Source organism: Stegodyphus dumicola, chromosome X2 (assembly GCF_044657685.1).
Source record: "Stegodyphus dumicola isolate Sdum_Otavi_A_Nest chromosome X2, ASM4465768v1".
NCBI classification, from domain to species: Eukaryota; Metazoa; Arthropoda; class Arachnida; order Araneae; family Eresidae; genus Stegodyphus; species Stegodyphus dumicola.
The window spans coordinates 40,888,325-40,895,790 of NC_140781.1; positions in this window are offsets into that span (position 1 = coordinate 40,888,325).

Sequence of the window (7,466 nt, forward strand, 5' to 3'; positions counted from 1 at the left end):
TTTTTGTTTAATTTTTTTTATCTTACTTAGGTTTTGTAATGACCTAGTACAAGATTTTATATTTCATCGAAAAAATATACAAAAGTTTATGCTCCTAATAAGTGGGATTTTCTTAGCGTGTATTTGGGTATTGGATATTTCATTGCAATTTCCCCCAATAACGCTTGGGACCATCTAATAATATATAGCATAATTATGCTTATTTTTTAAAAATCCTAACTAAAAGTTAATTAAATGTTAAAATTAGGTTGAATTAGTATTAAATGTATCTAAAGTGCTGATTGTACTATTTGATTCATGATGATTCATGAAATGATTCATGATTTTTGTGTGTATACTAATAAAGGGAGCTTCAGTTTTCTCCACTCATAGTAAATCTGAAGCCGATAAGAATCTGTTCAGACTCATTCTTTAGGTAAATATAATTGCTTTCTATAGAAAATATTCTAAAACTTGTTGGGAATTCTAGATAAATAATTTAAATTCGGTTTAGGTGCTATCCTCATTTGGGTAAAACAGTAAATATTCTGCAGTGGGACATTTATTTCACTTATTTCGTATTTAGTTCTTAAAGTTATGTTAAGACTCTAGTTTTAATATGGGTACTCTAAGAGAGTACGTAATGTAGGAAAATTTGAATGAGTTAGATAGTCTTTGGAGTTTTCGTCTTGAAAAAAGGTGACATTTAGTTTCAATTACAGTTTTCTGAAATGCGTAGAAAGTTCTTATGCATACTTACAATGTACCACTATAAGAAAATGGAATATTATTTTTGGTGAAATTCTGTATTGAAAAAAAAAAGAGTTCTTCCTCATTAAATGGAGTAAGAAATATTAGGTGATATAATGAGCATTTTTATGAAGAAATTTCTCTATTCGGCATGTATGAAAGATAAAATATAACGTAAATTTTGGTAAAATATCTGTTACTGATTTTTCTTTGGTTCCTTCTGTCAATATATGCATGTAAGATAAAAATATATGAATCAGAATTATAATATAACTATAAACATTAATTCTTCCTCTCTATTCTAAAATCGGAATAACTTCTCTGCATTGCGTCATTTCTAGATCACTCTATGGCCCGCGAAGCTCTGATGACGTAGTAATTGTAAACCAAAACTTTTCTCTTCGCGTGCTTCCATCTTTCATAACGACGCTCTTCAGCTTTTGCTCGCTACTGTGCTAAGATGTGATTTCGCTGGCTTGCTTTCTATCCCAACAATATCAAAAATGTAAATCTTCTGTGGAAAGGCACGACTAGAGTGCCAAGTGATTGTGGCCACAAATATCAGTTACAAATAAAAATGGAATAAAAATCGCTTCTACTGCCAAGTTTTATTTACGAAGTCAACACAATAGCTTACGACGCAATCAGATTACTTCCTCTTCAATATAGGATAACTACGCCTCTACAGTGCTCCGTCTTTTCCTTATGATTTTATTATGACATGCATATTATTAATGATGTATTGTGTAAAAGCTATAGTTGTCTTTAGCAAGATATCATTCATAAGAAAATGCATTGGTAGATAAATTAATGAAAAATAAAATTCATGAAAGGAAATCGTATATACGAAATTATAAAACACACTATAGGAAGTGGGATAGTGATTTAATTAAGTTGGAACCGAAATAGGATCAGATAAATGCGTTAACATTATGCTGTAGAAATAAAAGTATGTCAATAAAGCAAACATTTCAAGCGATGAAATGGTAACTAATAGGTAAAATCATTGAACGTTGGGTAATTCATTTCTGAATCAATATTGGAAGTATTAACTTGTAGGGTTTATATTTATTTTAACTAACATTTATTTTAAGTTTAAACTATCTTTCCTGTCAAGCCTTACTTTCCCCTGGAACTGCCAATGCCAGAGTATGTAAATTTTAGTAGAACGAGCAAGGATTCAAATTATCAGCGGAAGTATTCTGAGTTAAATAGAAAGGAAACGAGTTCGAGATGTGCTGTTCTTACTTCACGAGCGCGGAGGTAGTTAGCCAGAAAGTGAAGAACCCCGCGTTTCGGCCTGTGTGCTTGCCTGGAAGAATTGTTAATCGTTCAAGTGATCTTCAAGTTTGCTGAATTAGCAGCGGTATTGTAGAACGCGGTGAGGTTAGTTACTTTTAGAGAGCCTCGTAGTTAGAGTCTTGTCTTTAGTTTCTTTTCAGGTTATTATTTTTATTTTACCGCCGAGTTGGCGTAGTTTGTGAGCGTCAAGAGCACGCACTTGTAATTTATTACGTTGAATAAAAAGGGACTTAAACCCTTAACAAGACTCTGTCATTTATCCAGTTTCAACAGTCACCTCTTGGTTGCGTGCAAGTTGGAGGCGCGCAACGCTACATTGGCACCCGAACATTGGATGGAAGCCGCTGGACAACACCAAGAAATGACAAGCCAATTGGAAGGATTTGGATACTTGGTCCAGACTTTGAGAGCGTCAATCAAGCCAAACGTCAATTTCGACGGAAAAAAATTCGGTGGCGATATTTCTAGAAGGCCTAGAAAATCACTTTCAGCTCTACCCTGTGCCGGAAAGACAAAAAGTTGCCATCGCCACATCCGCACTAAGAGGACAGGCCGCGCTATGGTGAAAAAATATAGGCAAATTTTTATTAGGGGAATTTGGAAGCCAGACATATACATTTGAAAATTTCAAAAAATCGTTAGTAAAGGCCTTCCCCATAGTGAAAGATCGAGCAAGGCTGGAAGCCGAACTATATAGTTTCTATCAACGGGATATAGAAGAATTGACGGTCTTTATTCTACGAAAAATTAAGCTGACGGATATGCTGTATGGGAAGAAACCCGATGCGGATATCATTGAAATAATCTTACCAAGATTGTTACCCGCTGTTCAAGACTACTTTGAAATTAGAAACCCAAGCACATTGCAGGAGCTCTTCGAATTGGCGGTGAAGTTTCAAAATCGCAGAATAGCGGAAAAAGCTAGAGGGGCAACGTATTCTCAAAGTACCCGAAGGAAATCTTCAAATGAGGAAACCAGAAATGGAAATCGCTCTTATGGGGGAAAGAGCTATCAAGCTAACTCATCGAAACTCGAAGGTCAAGGCCCAAAAAGAAAATTCGAAAATAAACATCCGCGTACCCAGAAGGCACAGATTGAAAGGAAAGCTTTAAACGAGTAGAGCGGCCTGTGAAAGGGAGGGTCCAGACCCCGGAAGTTTTAAAAAAACCCTCAAAAAGACATTTAAATACGGTCATCGTAAAAAACTCACATCTACCAATTATACAAGTCCTGTTTGGCGATGTACCAGTAGAGGCCCTCATCGATACAGGAGCAGAAGGAAATTTTATGAGCGAAAATTTCTTCAAAAAGAATTTTTATAGGGTACGATTATTTAAAACCAAAAATACGGAAATTATAGCGGCGCAAGGAAAAACATGTCACTGCATCGGGAAATTATCATTAAACATACAGGTAAAAGAGGAAAGCCTCAAAGTATTAATTTTTGTAGTGAAGAATCTGCAAAATCCTCTTATATTAGGTATGGAGTTTTTAAGGGCCGCGAGGGCCAAATTGAATTTTCAAGACAGTTCCGTGGTGCTGGAGATGGACCAGAGGGTGGTGGAACCTGTGGAGAAACCACAAGTGGACCTTAGCCATCTGAATGACCATGAAAGGCAAGCTATCCAGCAAGTGGTGAGTAATTTTTCTAACTTGTTTTCAGAAAAACCGGGAAATTGTCAAATAGTTACGCATAAGATAAAATTAACTGCCGAAAAACCTTGTAGGACTAAACCTTATCGGTACGACAAACAAAAAGACGCAATCATCGAAGAACATATTCAGTAGATGTTAAAGAATAAAATAATAACGCCCATAAATAGTGAGTACGCGAGTCCAGTCGTACTATGTAGGAAAAAGAACGAGTTTCCTCCTTCGGATAAAAGGGCTTGGAGGTTTGCTATCGATTACAGAAAACTAAATAGTATTACTAAATTTCCAGTTTACCCTTTGCCGGTTATAGAGGAAATTATTAGACAGATCAAATCGACAAGATACATGTCTACTTTGGACTTAACGTCTGGCTACTATCAAATAGCTATGAGACCCGAAGACATACATAAAACCGCGTTTATAACAAAATCGGGCACTTATGCATTTTTACGCATGCCCTTTGGGTTGTGTGGGGCCCCATCAACATTCCAGAGAGCTATGGACATTGTTCTAAAGCCTGTCCTAGGAAAATCAACTTTAATTTATCTAGATGATATAATTATAACGAGTAGTACGTTGGAACAACACATTAATGATCTAGAACAAGTTTTTAAATTATTAAAAGAGGCCGGTCTTACAATTAACGCCTCAAAATGCAAGTTCGCAACTAAAGAACTTAAATATCTCGTTTATAAAATTTCGCAAAAGGGTATAGAAACGCAAGATTCAAAAATAAAAGCCATCAAGAATTTTCCACCGCCCAACACCGCCAAGAAACTTTCTTCTTTCCTTGGGTTATGTTCTTACTATCGGTCTTTCATAAAAGATTTCGCTAATATTGTTGAACCACTCTTAGTAATCAAAAGAAAGAGAGGTAAATTTACGTGGACAGCGGAAGCAAATACAGCTTTTGAAAGATTAAAAGAAGCGCTCATCAATGCCCCTGTTTTAAAATTCCCGGAGGGGGACGAAAACCTGGAAATTGCAGCAGATGCGTCAGACTATGCGGTGGGTGCGGTTCTTATGCAAAATAGCCATCCTCTGGCATTTTTTAGTAAAACATTGAATCAGACACAAAGGAATTATACAGCTACAGAAAGAGAAACATTAGCCGTATTAATGGCTGTACACAAATTTCGAGTTTATTTCGGCAAAGCGCCAGTAACAGTCTTTTCGGATCATGCGGCTGTTGGTAGACTTTACTCGGAGAAAAACTTAACGCCCAGGTTAATAAGATGGGCTTTAAAACTCCAAGAATATAATATCAGAATAAAATATAAACCGGGTAAGGAAAACAATGTAGCTGACGCACTTTCTCGTATAAAACTGGACGATGAAGGAAATGAACTTAAATGCGCTGTGTTGACTTCAAAAATTTTAGATTCTAGAGATACGATTATCACTGAACTGAAAGCTGATCCTGAATTTGGGAATATCTATGCATATTTGAAAGACCCCGAAAGCTTTGAGCACACAGATATCGATGCGATAAGAAATAGAGCAGAAAACTATGAAATAATAGATAATTTATTATTTTATACGAAAACAACAAACGAAAATCTTGAGTACAAACAAGTCATCCCAGCCTCGCTTCGATTAAGCATTTTGAAGGAATTACACGACGCGAAAACAGCGGGTCATTTAGGGGTCAGAAAGACTTTAAAAAGGGTACGCGAGGCGGTATATTTCCCGCAATTATACAAAATAGTAACTGCGTATGTCAGATCCTGCAATCAATGTCAGTTAATAAATGATATTAATTACAGCCCGGCCGGGTACTTAAATAGCATTCGCGCTACATTTCCGAATGAAATTTTAGGCATAGATCTTCTTGGTCCCTTCCCCCAGACCGAGTTAAATAAAAATCGTTTTCTTTTAGTAATAGTAGCTCATTTTTCAAAATGGACAGAAATTGTTCCACTTAAACGCGCGTCAGCCAAAACAGTCGCAGATGCATTCTTACACAGATACATTTTAAAATGCGGTGCACCGATAAAAGTCATTAGCGATAACGGAAAACAATTCATTAGTCAAATATTTGAAAACATATGCAATGGACTTGGCATACGCCATATAAAAATGGTTCCGTATAGACCACAGGCAAACATAGCAGAAAGAGTGAATAAAAACATAGTAAAAATAATTCGCAGTTACGTGAGCACACATCACAAGCGCTGGGATGGCTACGTAAATGAATTAGCTTATGCTTTAAGAACGGCAAATCACGATACTACGGGAAAAACCCCAGCAGAATTATTTTTAAGCAGAAAGTTAATTACGCCTTTAGATAAATTATTCTTTGTGCAACAAAGAGAGCAAGAGTTTAAACAGAAAGATGTGCAAAAACTGATTGATCAGGAGCTTAAAAGCTCGGATACGGCAAGAAATAGGCAGAAAGTATATTATGATAGAAAACGTCGTGAAGCAGATTTTAAAGTCGGGGATAAAGTATTGAAGCGGAAATTTTCTTTATCAAGTGCCCCAGACAATTTTACGGCAAAGCTAGCTCCAAAATTTGAAGGCCCCTATGTAATTCAGGGAATCAAAGAAGTCTTATTATAGACTAGAAGAGAAACACGCTAATGTGACAATCAAAATCGTAAAAAACAACCTTATATTTAGCGTAGGTATAATGAAACACTCAATCGATTTCGAGGGCAGCTAAAGGTCCCTCCTCATCAGGAGAAAGAAATACATAGAAAGAAGAAAATAGGAATCACAGAAACACGTGGTGCTTATCAGCACTGCACGTGGTTATAACTAGATTTTTAATCAGAGTTGCACTGGCCGCCTACTTTTACTGAGCCAGGCTGTCTGATCAAGCATAAAGAAATATTAGCGAAGTTAAAATAGGGAGCGAGGGGCAAATGCACATTACGCTCAAAATCTGAACTTCAAATAATGGAAAGCAACCACTGAACGGATTTTTATACCCTCTGGTAGTACCAAGTGCGAGGAGGTAACGCCATCTATCGGCAAAAATAATTGAATTAAGACAGTAGAATTTTAAAGGCATTAGGAAGGACTGGATTGGACTTCAAATCATTAACTAAACTTTCTAAATCTTTGTGAATGTGAAAAGCCTCAAGAAAATCCAATTCGCCTATGGAAGAAGCCTTTTGGATGATTTTTGCAGACCCAAAATCAAAATTATGGTTAAAAGTCCAGCTATGATACGCTATTGAAGACTTGTTAATTTCCCCATTTTTGACATAAGATTCATGTTCCTTGATACGAAACTTCAACGCTCTTTTTGTTTGGCCAATATATCTTAAACCACACTGACATGATATACTATAAATTCCCCAAGAATTCAAGACAGAAACGCAATCTTTTAGAATCGAAGGGTGAATTTTATTAATAGGGGAGAAACCGACTTGAAAATTGAATTTCTGGAGAATCCGTGCAATTTTATAGCTAACAGAAGGATAAAATGGAAGCACGACAAGGTCATTGATATTATTTCTAACAGTAGAATGTCTTCTTTGATGGGAATCTGAAAATTTTTTGACGGCTTTATCAATAATCACGGGAGAAAATCCACGGTCAATCGCAACTGCTCTCAAATAATTAAGTTCATTGGTAAGCAAAGATTCAGAGGAACAAACTTTTAGCGCGCGGAAAACATAATAGTAAAAAGAAGCCATTTTTTGCTTAACAGGGTGGCATGACTTGGCATGGGGTGGTAAACAAACTGCAAAGGGTTTTCGGTACACAGTGGTGCTAAAATCGGTTTCATTGCGGATTATAAGAATATCGAGGAAGGGGAGGGAATTGTTGG